The sequence below is a fragment of the Tursiops truncatus genome, chromosome 11 (genome assembly GCF_011762595.2).
Source record: "Tursiops truncatus isolate mTurTru1 chromosome 11, mTurTru1.mat.Y, whole genome shotgun sequence".
Classification (NCBI taxonomy): Eukaryota; Metazoa; Chordata; class Mammalia; order Artiodactyla; family Delphinidae; genus Tursiops; species Tursiops truncatus.
In genome coordinates this window covers 71,928,253-71,945,231 of record NC_047044.1, presented here as the reverse complement: position 1 = coordinate 71,945,231, position 16,979 = coordinate 71,928,253, and the positions used below count along the sequence as shown (strand labels likewise).

At 36.5% G+C, this 16,979-nt stretch overlaps 1 protein-coding gene across 1 annotated transcript in view; it reads right to left on the bottom strand.

Moving 5' to 3' along the window:
* SLC2A13 (solute carrier family 2 member 13) overlaps positions 1 to 16,979 on the bottom strand; it is a 428,575-nt gene that overhangs the window by 17,301 nt on the left and 394,295 nt on the right.

The window sequence follows — 16,979 nt, the reverse complement described above, 5'->3', positions numbered from 1 at the left end:
AATAGTCTTTTGGGTTGTGGACATCTTAAAATGAGAAAATAGGATAGAAAGTGGGAGAGGGGAGGGGAATGATGGGAGAAAGGGATGGAGGGGGAAGAAAGGGAAGAGACAGGCTGCTGTGGAGGGAAATGCTTGCAAATAATCAAATCACTAAAATTCACTGAAAAATTCTATTTACTATTTACACTGATTATTATCAAAGTTCTTTGCATGATCGCTTGCTGGAACAATGGAAAGCAGGATATTTTCTGGTAGACTCTGTGCTTGCTGTGATGTAGCTTTTAACCATCTGGACACACATATTTATATGCATAAAAGGCTAACTCCTCTTCATCCTCATGCTGATTTTAGGAAAGCACTGCAGGCATGGACCTGGCAGAGTTACATACCCAGCAATACGTAGATAGCTATTGACTAAGAATGTGACATCATACATGACCTTCAAAATATAAACGCTAGGAATTCCAACTAAAAAATAAAAAATGTATATTCCAAGTGCTATTGCAAAATACCCTAATGTCTTCCTGGCTCACTGACTGCTGGTGGAAGAACACAATGCTCTGGGGAAAGAACAAAAATACTCTGACATCAGTGTGTGGGTTGGGATAAGAAAAAGTCATACTAGAGCACATCCTAGAGCAAAACCAGAAAATAATTACAATAATGGCAGCGGTGCAGATAGTGCTGCAGTGGACAAAGCAGAAGAATCATATGCAAGCAGGCAAAATAGGTCTCATTTTGGCAGAGTGAGAGAACTACTTTTTACTAGCAGACTAGACTAACACCTGATATGTAGACCAAAAAAATGATTAGTTCCCTGTTCCAGCCATGGAGCCCACAGTGCTTCCCTTAATAATGCATCTAGAAATTAACAGCCTTCTTTGAAGGTAGAACAATCCTCCCTTGCCTACTCAACACCCACCCCCAAATCAGTTCATACGTAGAGCTATTTCTGCCTATTTTTTGGTGTTACTTTTCCATCAGATCTCTAAAGAGTTTTGAACCAAATAAATAACCAAAGGAACTAAGTGGTGCAATTGCTCTTGCCACAATTAACCATAAGGAACTTATTATTTGCTTCCTACAGAGGATATGCTTTTTGTTTTGTTCCTTTATTTACTATGATGAAATTATTTAAGTGCTTCAGGTTCATGTATGGGGGATGGGTGAAAATACAACTTGTATTTATAGCACAAAACTTCTAATTTTACCTATCCAATCCTAATCATTGAGAAACCTACAGAACTTTGCCACCTTCCCAAAAGAGTTTATAAAAGACCTGGGGTTTTGGAGAAGGGAAGGGACAGCTTACTACGATTTGTGTGACACATCTACCATTCTTCTACTGGGTTTACTGCACATGCTTTACTCATCAATTCATTACGTAGAAGTGTGAGTGAAGCATGATTTCATCTCCAATTCCTGATGCAGGACTGTGGTTTCTTTGAACAAGATCATTAAGCTATCACCTCAAAACACAATGGATACTGCTAAGGGTTAAATTTAATAGTTCTTTATCCATAGGAATTTATGATCTGATTACACATTTATAGTCTGATGCTGGTGGTAGAGAGGTACCTAGAAAAAGGATAGAGTATCTCCCCAGGAAAGGACAGCTTCACTTTTGTCTGAGGAGAAATAAAGAAACACAACACCAATCAATCAGAGGACTAGGATGATATAAATTTAGAAATAACCCTAGCCATGAGAAATTTCAAATCAGCAAAGCGACCAGAAAAAGTTACTCTTACAAACCTGAATCATTACTACTCAGAGAGTGTAATTTCTGTTCACTAGTATAATTCCTGTATAATAAACTAACATGATTATGTCATAATTATGACATAATTATGTCATAATTATGTCAATTATGACAATAAACTTATGTCAAGCATAAGTTGAACTGCAACATAGCATTTAAACTCTGACGTATCTGTAGTTGAATAATTTTAGGAAAGTATGGCTCCCGAGCTTGCAGTATGCAGACCATGATGAACATCTTGGCCTTGGATAATTTTCTATTGTCAAACCTTTTCCCCTGTTTTCATGTTTTACGTTTTTCCTGCAGAGGACTGTCACATAAAGGCAAGTTGAGAAAAAAATCACCTCTTATCTTTTGTTAATTACTATTATTTTCTGGTAAAAATAAAACCTTTAGAATTATTGAGATGATTAAACATGGACATCGGTAAATTTCAAAAGCACTATAAGTTTGGAACTAAAAGCCATTTTTATTGAATAATAAAGAATTAATAAAGTTTTATTTATATATAAATCACTGTATATAAACCATTTACCAGTATGTTGGCTAGCTTATACGTCCTAAATATGTGAAAAAGATGGACAGAATATGAGTGGGCAAGCAAATGAAAATAATGATAATACTTAAAGCTGATGAAGATACAGTGGTATTGGTATATCTCTAATTCTGGTAAGAATTTAAGTTAGTATAACTTCCTCTTGGGATGAAATCTGGCAGTTTTATGTAAGAATATTCACACCCAAATATTCCTGGCCCAAAGTTTCGTTCCTAAAATTTATCCTTAGAAAATGATCTATATGGAAAAATATTATATGCTGATATACTTTCACTGTACTTTTATTTATCACAAGCATAACATAGTTAAATAATTAGAAAAATTGCAGATATACTACAATGGAGGGTAGTTAAGTCAATTAAGGTACCATAACTGAATAGAATAAAGAAGCCATTAAAATAATAATTATAAAGTAAGTTGGGCCAAGCCACAAAGGATGGTCTGGGTTTGAAGATTGGTCAAAATGTCTTAGATTTAACTTCAGTTACTTTCATTTTGGTATCAAACTGGCAAACAAACAGTACAATGGATGCACAATTAAGGACCCAAGTAAGAGGACATGGTCCCCTGTTGCCTTTCTGGCCCCTCCCAGACTTGTCTCTGAAGTTCTGTGCTCAGTGTAGAGTAAAGAATCTGCCAAGTCAGAGGAGCCCTGAACTCTGCCTTGGAGAGAGCTCATATTAGCATTCAGGGTTCAACCCCATTTCTGTGTAAGAAAAATTTTCCACTGTATTGCTTAATAAGAAAATACTTCGTTCTTTTTCTTACTGCATCATCACACCTACAGCCAGCCTGGTCGTGGTCCACTTTGTAAAGATTACCTGGGAACATGGAAAATGCCATGAAGTTGGCAGTATAGGGGATATCAAACTCAAAGTATTATCTAGGATATAGGTTATATGGGTAAGAGTAAATGGAAACATGGAAAATTGGGGGGAAAGTAAATCTATTAAGATGATGATTGTTTTCACTTTTGAATTTATAGTTGTGACAGTGTCGCTCTGACAAGGTGGGAAAACCTTTAGTGACTCATAGACAACTAATCCTGGGATTCTTCTTCCATTTTTTTCACTCTAAAATTTTTCCCATAGTAAAGGCAGACATTAAAGTTATTAGCTATTCTTCTGCTTTGACTGGCACTGAAAGGAAGGGAAATCTTGCCTTTGAATTACATACCTTCTCCATCACGCTGTTACCCAAAAGGGTTCAAAAGCTTTGGTTTGCATATTTATATGCCATAGTCATCACTATACTGCTTCCCTTCTCAGGAGTCTCACAGGGCCTGCCTCTATCCACATCTTGGGGGTCTGCCATGTGCAAATGGTAATGTTCTGTCCCACAAACTGCCTGCCTAGCTCTAACTATGTTTGACACCAAGGCTGTCAATAGCCTTGGCATAGGGTGGATGCTTTATACCAGAGAATGTTGAGAAACGATTTATATTCTCTCTCAGTAAGTCAGAATACGAAATGTCTGAAGAGGATAGAGCAATACAGAAGTGGAAAGACTCAGAGAGAGAATAGGCAGAGGTCATAAGAAGGGTCATGTAGCTGATAGCCATGGGGGACGTGCAGAAGAGACAGGCCAAGAGCAGACAGCTACCAGTCTGATGATTAGTATTCTAGATATCCATGAAGCAGGGCTGGGTAGAAGTTGAGACTTTTTTCTTTCTCATTACCCCCCTTACTTTTCTATGCAATTTTACCATAAAACTTCCATTAACTGAGGAAATCAAGTGTGTCTCTGTTCCTCTCAACATGAGAAGTTCTAACAAGATAAAGGCTAAGTTCTATAATAGAGTACTGATCCTGATTCTAAATCTATAAAATTCCACAGGTCCTCAAAAGAGTGTACAGAGTGTATCACAATGGCCATACAGATCCATTCCTGCAACAAGGTTTTTTCAAACATCACAACATGGGCTTCCCTGGTGGCACAGTGGTTGAGAGTCCGCCTGCCGATGCAGGGGACAGGGGTTCGTGCCTGCGCGTCCAGAGCCTGTGCTCCGCAACGGGAGAGGCCACAACAGTGAGAGGCCCACGTACCGCAAAAAAAAAAAAAAAAAAAAAAAAAAAATCACAACATTTCCCCACGTAGTCACTGTGAGAGGTGCTACACTTATTCCAATTATGCTGTATTATATTGCTCACATTTTCTAGAATTCCTTTGGGAATCATATTCAGAATCTGCTTCTTTATCAGTCAAGAAAATCAACCTTATTTTTTTTTTTCTTTTACTTTCTACTTCAGGCTCTCTTCCTTTCCTTTCCTTCCCTCTTTCTTTTATTTCTTGCCATCGTGAGGCAATCATGAAGAATTCTGAAGTACTGGGTGGAAAGATGAGACTGAACCAATGGAGTGGAGGTAGGGAAACAGTGTAATGGAAATAACAGCAACAAACACAGAGAAAAAGTGCATTTGTGTGTTATGGGCTCTAGAACAGTGAGAAATGGGAGGGATGATACTAAATGGGGTTTGCTGAAGGCACACTTCTCCAGTCATCAGTATATAAGCTGACAGCCACTTGCTGTGATATCTTAAATGATGTTCATTATGTGGCACAATGTATACATTCATCAAATAAATGAATGAAGAAAAGGCTTAATGTGTTCAATAGAGTTATGCTACTGGTTACTACTGATTTAATAATTTAATAACAATTTAATAATCTTTTAATAATTAAAAACAAATTTTCAAATAAAAAATACTAAAGCAAGTAAAATTAGTAATACAATTTATATATTATATATACATATATAAAGGGTTAGGATTGGTCCTCGTGATTGTGCTGTGACAAGGATCTCAGAATGGGGAGTTATACCACCCCTCTCAAGTTTCAATCAGAGACTTGAGGTTTTTCCACACTGAAGGGTTCTCCCTCCTACCTGACTTCTTTTACTGCCCCTGTTTTACTTGGGGACCTTTCTCCAGTGAGGACACAGCACCTCTATCTTCCTTCTTCCTTCCCCGGGCTTCACAGGCCAGTACTTAGTACAACACTTTACACATAAGCAACGCTCAATTAATGTTTGTTAAATAAAACAATAAAAATAATTTAATCAGTTCCCATTAAGCTGGTCTTTGATCATCTGACACTAATTTCTTATATTGTAATTTAATTTCACCAATTAAATTACAATACTATTTTACAATTATATTGTAAGCATTAGAGAAGACAGATATATTTGTCATTAAAATTTTTTAAATTCTAAGAAGGTTATTGCTACTTACTTAAAAGAGTTATTGCCTGTGGTAGTACATGCTTCCATACCATAGGCATTGCAAAATCCATCTGTATCATTTCAAACCATACCAAGACTTTGATTTAATTTTCTTTCCACTGCAAGAATGCTTGCACAGGATCCCTCACTTGTTTTTATTTGCAGGTGCATGGGAATGAATGTAGCTGATATTGCTGTAGGCTATCTTGATACAAACAATGGTGTAATTTGTTCTTGGATTCTTTTCAATCCATGCTACAGCTGCCTTCCATCAAGTGTGAGTTCTATGGCTTCTTTATTAAAATTGTGCTCCCAACAGAAATGTCCTTGAATAACTGTAAATCTTCACTTGATGAAACTGACTAATATTTGTATAAAGTATTACACTATACAATACACCTTAATATACATTAACTCATTTAATTCTCATAATAATCCAAAGCAATAGCACCATTCTTCCCATTTTGCATATGCTACAAGCCTTTTTAAAATACAGTGATTCTTCCCAAGATTACACAACAGAGGTAACAAACATTTGAAATTCAGTGTTCTCTGTTTCCTTCACCTTCAACATAATCATGCCACCAGTTAACGTATATACGAAAACCTCTCTCTCGGGGTACTTTACTTTTTGTGGAGTTTAAATGGAAAAAGAATTGAGATGAAAACTCTACTTGAAATCTCCCCTAAGTCAGTGTTCTTCCTTAATGTCAGGAGTAAAGGCAGTCATTTAAACCTCTATCTAAAATGAGTAGAATAAAATGCGTCCTAAAGAGCATTAGGAATTAAAATAAGCAGCATCATGACAAACCTGGGCCTCTGTGTCTTGTACATTCTCTTTTGACTCAGCATCCATTTTTTCTTCAAAGCACAAAACAATAATTAGAACAAAAAGAATGCTTATATAAGCTGGACACTAAAATATATAACAATCTCAATAACTGGCTAACTCATTTGAGGACAACACTACAAATGTATGACAAGGAAAACAGTCATTCTAATACTATAAGATGGCAGTATAGCAGTCTTTAAATAATACATATTCTAAAACACAAAGCTACCTAATGACTTTATCTGATACAGTTATAAGGAATTTAAAAAGTTTTCCCAGAAGTTTCTTGGAGGATGATGAAAATACATATGGAATGTCTCAGCAATTACTTTAAAAGAAATAGTGCCATTAGTTGACATAAAAATTTTGTAAATAATGAGATGGAAAGTCAATATAATAAAACCATAAGACAGTTTCACATTATTTTATCTCAAATTACTGCTAAAGTGAAAATGTAATAGCTTAACAAATTAAGCATTATAACTGCAATTGCCTGTTTTCTCACTTCCTGATTTGTAATAGAAACTTCTGAAATACCTTTTATCAGCAATGAAACAGAACTATAAAACAGAAAAGATGCATCTCAATTGTTCTAAGCAAAGGATGGTTTTTCTACCATTTCGGTGAATACAGCTAAACAGGTCCACTGAAATCCACATCCTTCCTTCTGATCTGTTCCTGGCACTGGAGCAAAGCAAACTGTGTCATACTCACGATCACACTCATCCTCCTAAAAACAGCTGTGGCTTCACGCTGGGGGAGGCCCCTGCACCAGCCTTAACTGGCACCTCCTCCACTTCACTACCATCAATCACCCCTGTGCCTCCAACCCCAGCCCAGAGGCAGGTTCACAGTTGGGGCTCATTAAATATTTGTTAAATGAATTACTTTATTTCCAAAGCAATTTTATGTTAAGGATAGAATAGATTAGCAATGTAATGTATCTTTTATTCTTTGTGTGAATTTTCATATATTTTGATAATCTATAGCAGGTATTTAAAGCTACATAAATTTTAACTCCAAGTAATTACTCATTTGATTAATTTATCATTTAACAAATAAATGTCTGTGTGTTCTAGGCATGAGAATAAGCATTAGAATAGATGAAATTAAATATTAAATCATTCTATCATTCAACAATCATTTACTACAAGCTAAGTGCCAACTGAAATTATTAGATACACAGCCAAAAAGAAATTGTCAGGTGAAGTGAGATGGGAGTTTTTATATTTCCCAATACACACACACATACCATAAAAGAAATATTTGTGGAAATCTGTGGTATTTTTCCTTACAGAGAGAGAAAAGGGTATGGTAGCAATGGACAAAAGTGGAGGGTGGGCTTGGGTAGGACTCTGACGTATCTTGAAGGAGGGGACTTAGGCACATTTGCCTGTATTTGTAGGGTTGTTTAGGCGATCATCTCTAATGTCTGGTAATGAGGACTATTCTGGGCAAGTGAATAAGCAATGGACAATCTGAGATTATGGGTGTTGCATGAACATGTGAACTGGGAATTACTCAATGTTTGGGTTCTATCTTGGATCCTAGATAAACTTGTACTCTGTGGGGTTAGGGTAACCATGGTCATGGAATTATGCCTAGAAATAAGGCCAAGGTCTTAGCAGATACAGACAAATTTTAGGGTGAAAAGCATATACTCAAACTTAAGGAAGGCTTGCTATGCTTTTATTACAAAGTAAAAGGTAGTCTTCTGTTGAGAAAACCTTGAATTTACCTTGGGAGAAGTTTTCCCAGAAGGACCCTTGGAGCTAGTAATATGTCTCAAAGTTCCTTCACTTAAGGGAAAGGAGGTCCCAAAGCATCTGAAGTACATTCTCAGCAGATACTGGTATATACAGAGAGAACACAAAATTCAGAGGTGGGTCCTCAGGGATGGTTAGATCAGTCTGGCTGCCCTAATCATAGAAAACCCAGTGTCACAAAATTTAGGAGTTGGGTAAACTTCAGACAAAGAATGTTAAATATGGGCTCAACCCTGGTGAGTGGATCATTTTTGCACTATCTTTACCCTATGTGGAGTGTGGAGTGTGGGAGATAGCTCAAGGGCCTCTCTCTCCTATAACAGGTAAAAGTCTATTCTCCCTGGAAAGTGAGTGTGACTTAAATTTAAGATTGCAGTAAATGGGCTACTTTGAGCTCCTTTTTGTCCCACTTGTCTTTGTTCTTGGTTGGCTTAGTACCTATAACAGCAGGAACATTTTTATGAGTCAAATCATAGCTACAATTAAATTTTCTCTAAATGTGTTTTCTTTTAAAAAAGTTAAAATTAGGGCCCTGTAATGTAGTAAAATAATGTAATCAACCTAGATGTTAAGATAAACCTCTGATCCATAGACCAGGAATGACTCAATCTGGTTAAAAGCTACAGAGGAAATGAAGATGGATTTGGGTATGTGGCCAGTTTTATACAGAGGTTAACAGAACAAACTTTGCAATAGAGCAGACCAGAGTTTGAATTCTAGCTCTACTACTCACTAGCTAGCTTCCACCAATGACATTAAGCAAGTTATTTAACCTACCTGAGGCTTGCTACCTTTCTTTAAAAATGCTTAGCATGTAATGAAATTATTATTATGAAAATAACAGTAATTATTCTTGCTATTAATAAAATGCATGTATTCAGCAGGCCTGGGGTCCAAAGACAAAAAAAGAATATTTTTTCCTTCTATAAAGTTCTATACATTACAATACTCCCTTGTGGATATGATGTGCTTCCTAAAGGAGAAGGAAGTAACATCATCTGGATTCCTAGGACATTATTTTTTCCTTCAGCTCATTTTATTTGTTTATGCCAGTCACAAGCTTTGTGTTAATCTTTTAATAAATTGTTATACTTCCTTAGCTTTCTCTTTTGTTCTTATTGAAACAAGTTTTCCCTTCATTCAATCATGAATGAACTTATTGGTATTTCTATACAGTAATGTAAGCATTGTCTTTCAGACCATTATGATAAATTTTAGGATGAAAATGAATAAATAGCAAGGGTAAGAGACAAGAGAAGGTGGCCTCTGAATAAATAGATGAATCATGATGCAAAGTGAATGGAAAGAGTTGAGAGACTTAGCTCATATTTCTTCTTTGTCTAAAAATATAAAAGGGAGAATTCACCAAGTTTATTGATGATAAACTGATATTTGCTAGCCATGAATCGACCAAGAGAGGAGAGGTATTGTTACTCACTAAATGTACAATACAAGTTTACTGGTACCAAGATAATATGTGCTACTGTTATATGTGATAGGGTTCATTCATCATAGAAATTTGACTGAAGTATGAGAATATATCCTAAGAACAATTACATAGTAATCAAAATAATATTCTATTACGTACTTGCTGAAGTATATAAAAAAAGTATTCCACTTCTAGGAGACTTATGTATATTCAAATGAACTAATCATAACTTTCTATATGTGCAAAAGAATTAGAAAGCATCTAGAATGTTCCTAAAAATACTCAAGCTTGCCTGTTAGGTCTGTAGTGATATAATGCTGCTTACGTTTTTGATAAGCACAATTAGCAGAATGCTGACCTCTATGAGAAAGTAGCTCAACAATCAAAGCTGCCCTGCAACCTGAATGTCCAAAATTCTATTTGAATTACTCATCTACATGTATCCTTTCATCATTAAATAAATATTTTGGTGTGCTTCCTTAGAGTTCTTTTCCCACACATATTTAAAAATCTAGTTTTTGTGTGTGTGTGTGTGCAAATAAAATTAGGTTCGTGATATAGTTGTTTTATAGCCTGTCTTAATTTATTAAAATTTATCATACATACAAGGAACTTCTTATAAGATATTTATGTATACTCTAAAGAACATTAAAAAGATAATCACTGATATACTCAACAACCAGGTTAAGAACTACATCATTATCACACTTCAGAAGCTGTCTGTGGGCCACTTTCTGACTGTATCCTCTCCCTTGACCCACAGATAATCACTATCATTAATTCTGTGATAATTATGCTGTCTCTCTATTATGATCCTATTTATACACTCATTCCTAAAACATAAGTTGCTTGGTTGTGCCTGATTTTGATTTAATATAATGGGATTATATGCTTTCTCTTATGACTTGCTTCATTCTTTAATATTATGCTTTTGAGATTTGTCCATGGTGATTCCTTTAGCTTATAGCTGATTTTCAGTGCTCTATAGTATATAGTTGTATGAATATACCAGTTTATCCATTCAATTGTTTTTTTTTCCAGTTTTAAAAAGTGGCATATAATGCTGCTATGAACATATTTTTAAACTGTGTCCTGGTGCATGTGTCTAAGGGTTTCTCTATTAAATACAGGGAAGTAGAATTGTGGGATGATAGGTATATACCAAGTCAACTTCATAGATAACACATATTGTGTCCTAAGGAGTTGTACCAGTTTAGATTCTCCCCAGCAGTAGACAAGGGATAGCTCTGCATGGAACCTAAACATTTTTTTTTTTTTTTAAAACATCTGCTAATCTGATAGATGAAATGGTAATCCATTATAGTTTTAATTTGCATTTCCTTAATTAAGAGCTTAGAAGTGTTATAATTATGTGAATATATTTGTCTGTCTTGTCTACTGGACTGGAGGCACTTTGAGGGAGAAATTTCCTTTTCGTTTATCTTGTATTTTCAGAACCACATTCAATGTGATATATATATATATATATATAAAACAAATCTAATACCTGAAACCTCTGCAGGCAATTACTGCTGTCATGTGTTTCTTTGATTCCCATTCATGGTGCCTAGTACCCTTGGATGTTTTGTGATTTGCTCTGTGAACTGCTTGTTTTCCTTGGAATTTTATCTATGGGAATGATTTGAGGATTTTATTGAGGTTGATATTTCCAGATAGGATTTACATTTGCTTCTGCTAGACCTGCAGGAGCTGCTGTAAAACCAGGACCACTTTAGGTTAAGTCCTCAGCTAGAGGTTTTACAGACACAGGGAGCATGAAGCCACACATAAGGACTGACTTCTGGTTTTAAATTCTTGGGGTGGAGTGGTTTCCCCTTCTATCCACCTGAGGGCTGAGAAAGGAAAGTTTCCTTGTTGTACTTTCTGCAAGAGAACATTTTTTTTTTCTTTTATAAGTTTTATCGAAGTATAATCCATATGCCATAAAATTAATCATTTTCCAGTATATACTTCAATGATTTTTAAGTATATTCACAGAGTTGTGCCACCATCATCACTATCTAATTTTGGAACATTTTCATCACCCCCAAAAAACCCCCATCCTCGTTAGCAGTCTCCCCAATCCTTCTTCCTTCAAGCCACTGACAACCATAATTCTACTTTCTGTCTCTAGATTTGCCCATTATGGACATTTCATGGAATCGTATAGTATGTGGCCTTTTATACCTGTCTTCTTTCACTTAATGTTTTCAAGGTTATACATGGAAACTCATATTTCATTTCCTCTCAAATGCAGGGTATAGCCCTTGACATCCTAACTTTACCTCAGTGTGACCAAGTTACTAAGTTTTTTTTTTTTTTTTTTTGCGGTACGCGGACTCTCACTGTTGTGGCCTCTCCCGTTGCTCCGGACGCGCAGGCTCAGCAGCCATGGCTCACGGGCCCAGCCGCTCCGCGGCATGTGGGATCTTCCCGGAGCGGGGCACGAACCCGTGTCCCCTGCATCGGCAGGCGGACTCTCAACCACTGGCGCCACCAGGGAGGCCCCAAGTTACTAAGTTTTAGCCATTGGAATGTGAGCAGAAATAATGTATGTGAATTCTAGGTCATTTTCTTAAAAGAAAGCTGCTTGCTCTCCCTTTCTTTTTCCCCATTCCCATGGGCTGGCGCAAAGTGATGGTGATGGTGAGTTGGCTGAAACTATGTAGAAGGTATTATTCCTCAGAGAGAAAGAGCGTGGAGACCTAGGTCCCTGATCATGTTTTGGTGCACAGTCACAAGGTTTAGTGTCTCTGGAATATTGAAATTGACTGAAATAAACCTTATTTAGATAGATCTTTTGGTTACAACAGTTTAACCTGTATACTAAATAACATAATTAGAATGTAGCATCATTTATTTTATCATTTGCTAACTGGATATTATTCCAGTATTTTTAACAATAATAATTCTGCCATGAACATATATGTCCTTAACTTCCTCTCCAATTATTTCCTTATAACACATTTCTAGAAGTAGGGTTGCTAATCATAGGTTGAGGACATAATTAAGTCGATAGGTATTCACAAATTTCCATTTAGAAAGATGATTTGTTTTATCCTTGACAGTGCAGTAGAGTGCTTTTTGATCATTTTTTAAAACTTAAAAAAAAAAACAACCTAAAAAGTGCTATTTGATAACGTGCTTAGGGTAAATAATAGTAACTAATGAACAGTGAAAACTATTCATTTTATTATTTGTATAAGTTCTGATGCTAAGAAAATAACACACATCTCTTCAAGGGATGTAAAGTAAGCATGTGATCATCCCTAAGCCCTTCAACTGGGAAACAATGGTAAAAATTGTATTATGTTTGCAATATAATTATCTTTAAGTACATTAAAAAATGCTAACATTTTCAGCATACACTGAACTTATTTTGGATTTCTGACTTGCATCTCCTGACCTATAATTATAATGTTATTTTCCCATTTCAGCTCAATATTTTCTCATTTATGTTGTGGTTCTGTAGCAGAAAATGTTTTTCTGTTTTCATAAACAATAGTAATATGGAAAAAATATGTAAGTGGTGATTTGACACAAAATGAGGAACTAATCCAATAACCCATCTCCTCTTAGCTAAATATTTCAATCCGTTTCACATACATGAGGACAGTTGCCTAATTTTTGTTGTCTTGTATTGGCAGCTTTTATGCTGTGAGAATGATAAACATAAATCAGATAATTTAATCATAGTCCCAGATACAAGTGTGCTCTAAAATAAAAAAGTTAATGGATACATGTTACATGCCAGTTATGGTAAACACACACATACATAGATATAGACTGAAAAGCATACATTCTGCCCATATGAATATAAAAGCTATTGTTTTGATTAAAATCTACTTCACACATGATTTTATTTGGAGTTATGGGAAACAGCCTGCAAGATGTCCCCCAGTGATCCCACTTCCTGGTACTCATGCCCTTGTGTAGTTCCCACTGAATACGGTTATCTGTGTAACTAATATTGTGGAATGATAGAGTATGATTCCTGAAGCTAGTTCATGAAAGATATTGAAAGATATTGTGACTGCCTGACTGTCTCTTGGATCACTTGTTGTGGGAAAGCCAGATGCCATGTCACGGGAACACTCAATCAGCTGGACGGGGAGCTACACATGAAAAGAAACTAAGGCATGACTAACAACAACCAGCATTAACTTGCCAGGCACATAAGTGAATCGCTTTGGAAGTGTATCCTTTAGCTTTAGTTAAGACTTCAGATGAGAGCAGTCTATGAGCAACACTGAGCTAGAATTTCTCAGCTAGGCTATTTCTGGACTGCTGGCCCATAGAAACTATATGGCAATAAATGTTTATTGTTTGATGCCACTAAATTTGGGGTCTATATTACATAGAAATATTACTAATATAGGGGCTTTTGAATATAAAATGATCAATTAACCTGAATAAGAAATTGAAAGGCAAAAGGAGAAATCTTAATAGTAAATTAAAATCTATATTCCCAAGTAACTTTTTTTTTTTCAACATCTTTATTGGAGTATAATTGGAGTATAATTACAATGGTGTGTTAGTTTCTGCTTTATAACAAAGTGAATCAGCTATACATATACATACATCCCCATATCTCTTCCCTCTTGCGTCTCCCTCCCTCCCACCCTCCCTATCCCACCCCTCTAGGTGGTCACAAAGCACAGAGCTGAACTCCCTGGGCTATACAGCTGCTTCCCACTAGCTATCGATTTTAGATTTGGTAGTGTATATATGTCCATGCCACTCCCTCAGTTTGTCCCAGCTTTCCCTTCCCCCTCCCCATGTCCTCAAGTCCATTCTCTAGTAGGTCTGCGTCTTTATTCCCGTCTTGCCCCTAGGTTCTTCATAACCATTTTTTTTTTGATTCTATATATATGTGTTAGCATATGGTATTGGTTTTTCTCTTTCTGACTTACTTCACTCTGTATGACAGACTCTAGGTCCATCCACCTCACTACAAATAACTCAATTTCGTTTCTTTTTATGGCTGAGTAATACTCCATTGTATATATGTGCCACATCTTTTTTTTTTTTTTTTGCGGTACGCGGGCCTCTCACTGCTGTGGCCTCTCCCGTTGCGGAGCACAGGCTCCAGACGTGCAGGCCCAGCGGCCATGGCCCATGGGCCCAGCCGCTCCATGGCACGCGGGATCCTCCTGGACCGGGGCACGAACCCGCGTCCCCTGCATCGGCAGGCGGACTCCCAACTACTGTGCCACCAGGGAAGCCCGTGTAACACATCTTCTTTATCCCTTCATCTGTTGATGGACACTTAGGTTGCTTCATGTCCTGGCTATTGTAAATAGAGCTGCAATGAACATTGTGGTACATGACTCTTTTTGAATTATGGTTTTCTCAGGGTGTATGCCCAGTAGTGGGATTGCTGGGTCATATGGTAGTTCTATTTGTAGTTTTTTAAGGAACTTCCATACTGTTCTCCATAGTGGCTGTATCAATTTACATTCCCACCAACAGTGCAAGAGGGTTCCCTTTTCTCCACACCCTGTCTAGCATTTATTGTTTGTAGATTTTTTGATGATGGCCATTCTGACTGGTATGAGGTGATATCTCATTGTAGTTTTGATTTGCAATTCTCTAATGATTAGTGATGTTGAGCATTCTTTCATGTGTTTGTTGGCAATCTGTATATCTTCTTCGGAGAAATGTCTATTTAGGTTTTCTGCCCATTTTTGGATTGGGTTGTTTGTTTCTTTGATATTGAGCTGCATGAGCTGCTTGTAAATTTTGGAGATTAATCCTTAGTCAGTTGCTTCATTTGCAAATAGTTTCTCCCATTCTGAGGGTTGTCTTTTGGTCTTCTTTATGGTTTCCTTTGCTGTGCAAAAGCTTTTCATTTTCATTAGGTTCCATTTGTTCATTTCTGTTTTTATTTCCATTTCCCTAGGAGGTGGGTCAAAAAGGATCTTGCTGTGATTTATGTCATAGAGTGTTCTGCCTATGTTTTCCTCTAAGAGTTTTTATAGTGTCTGGCCTTACATTTAGGTCTTTAATCCATTTTGAGTTTATTCCATTGTATGTTCTTGCCTCCTTTATCAACAATTAGGTGACCATATGTGCGTGGGTTTATTTCTGGGCTTTCCATCCTGTTCCATTGATCCATATTTCTATTTTTGTGCCAGTACCATACTGTCTTGATTACTGTATCTTTGTAGTATAGTCTGAAGTCACGGAGCCTGATTCCTCCAGCTCTGTTTTTCTTTCTCAATATTGCTTTGGCTATTGGGGAATATTGTGTTTCCATACAGATTGTGAAACTTTTTGTACTGGTTCTGTGAAAAATGCCAGTGGTAGTTTGATAGGGATTGCATTGAATCTGTAGATTGCCTTGGGTAGTAGAGTCATTTTCACAATGTTGATTCTTCCAATCAAGAACATGGTATATCTCTCCATCTATTTGTATCATCTTTAATTTCTTTCATGAGTGTCTTATAGTTTTCTGCATACAGGTCTTTTATCTCCTAACAGGTTTATTCCTAGGTATTTTATTCTTTTTGTTGCAATGGTAAATGGGAGTGTTTCCTTAATTTCATTTGCAGATTTTTCATCATTAGTCTATAGGAATGCAGGAGATTTCTGTGCATTAATTTTGTATCCTGCTACTTTACCAAATCCACTGATTAGCTCTAGTAGTTTTCTGGTAGCATCTGTAGGATTCTCTATGTATAGTATCATGTCATCTGCAAACAGTGACAGCTTTACTTCTTCTTTTCCAATTTGGATTCCTTTTATTTGCTTTTCTTCTCTGATTGAGGTGGCTAAAACTTCCAAAACAATGTTGAATAACAGTGGTGAGAGTGGGTAACCTTGTCTTGTTCCTGATGTTAGTGGAAATGGTTTCAGTTTTTCAACATTGAGGACGATGTTGGCTGTGGGTTTGTCATATATGGCCTTTATTATGTTGCGGAAAGTTCCCTCTATGCCCTTTCTCGAGGGTTTTTACCATAAATGAGTGCTGAATTTTGTCGAAAGATTTTTCTGCATCTATTGAGATGATCATATGGTTTTTCTACTTCAATTTGTTAATATGGTGTATCACACTGATTGATTTGTGTATACTGAAGAATCTTTGCATTCCTGGGATAAATCCCAATTGATCATGGTGTATGATCCTTTTAATGTGCTGTTGGATTCTGTTTGCTAGTATTTTATTGAGGATTTTTGCATCTATGTTCATCAGTGATATTGGCCTGTAGTTTTCTGTTTTGGTGACATCTCTGTCTGGTTTTGGTATCAGGGTGATGGTGACCTCGTAGAATGAGTTTGGGAGTGTTCCTCCCTCTGCTATACTTTGGAAGAGTTTGAGAAGGATAGGTGTTAGCTCTTCTCTAAATGTTTGATAGAATTCGCCTGTGAAGTTTTCTAGTCCTGGGCTTTTGTTTGTTGGAAGAATTTAAAT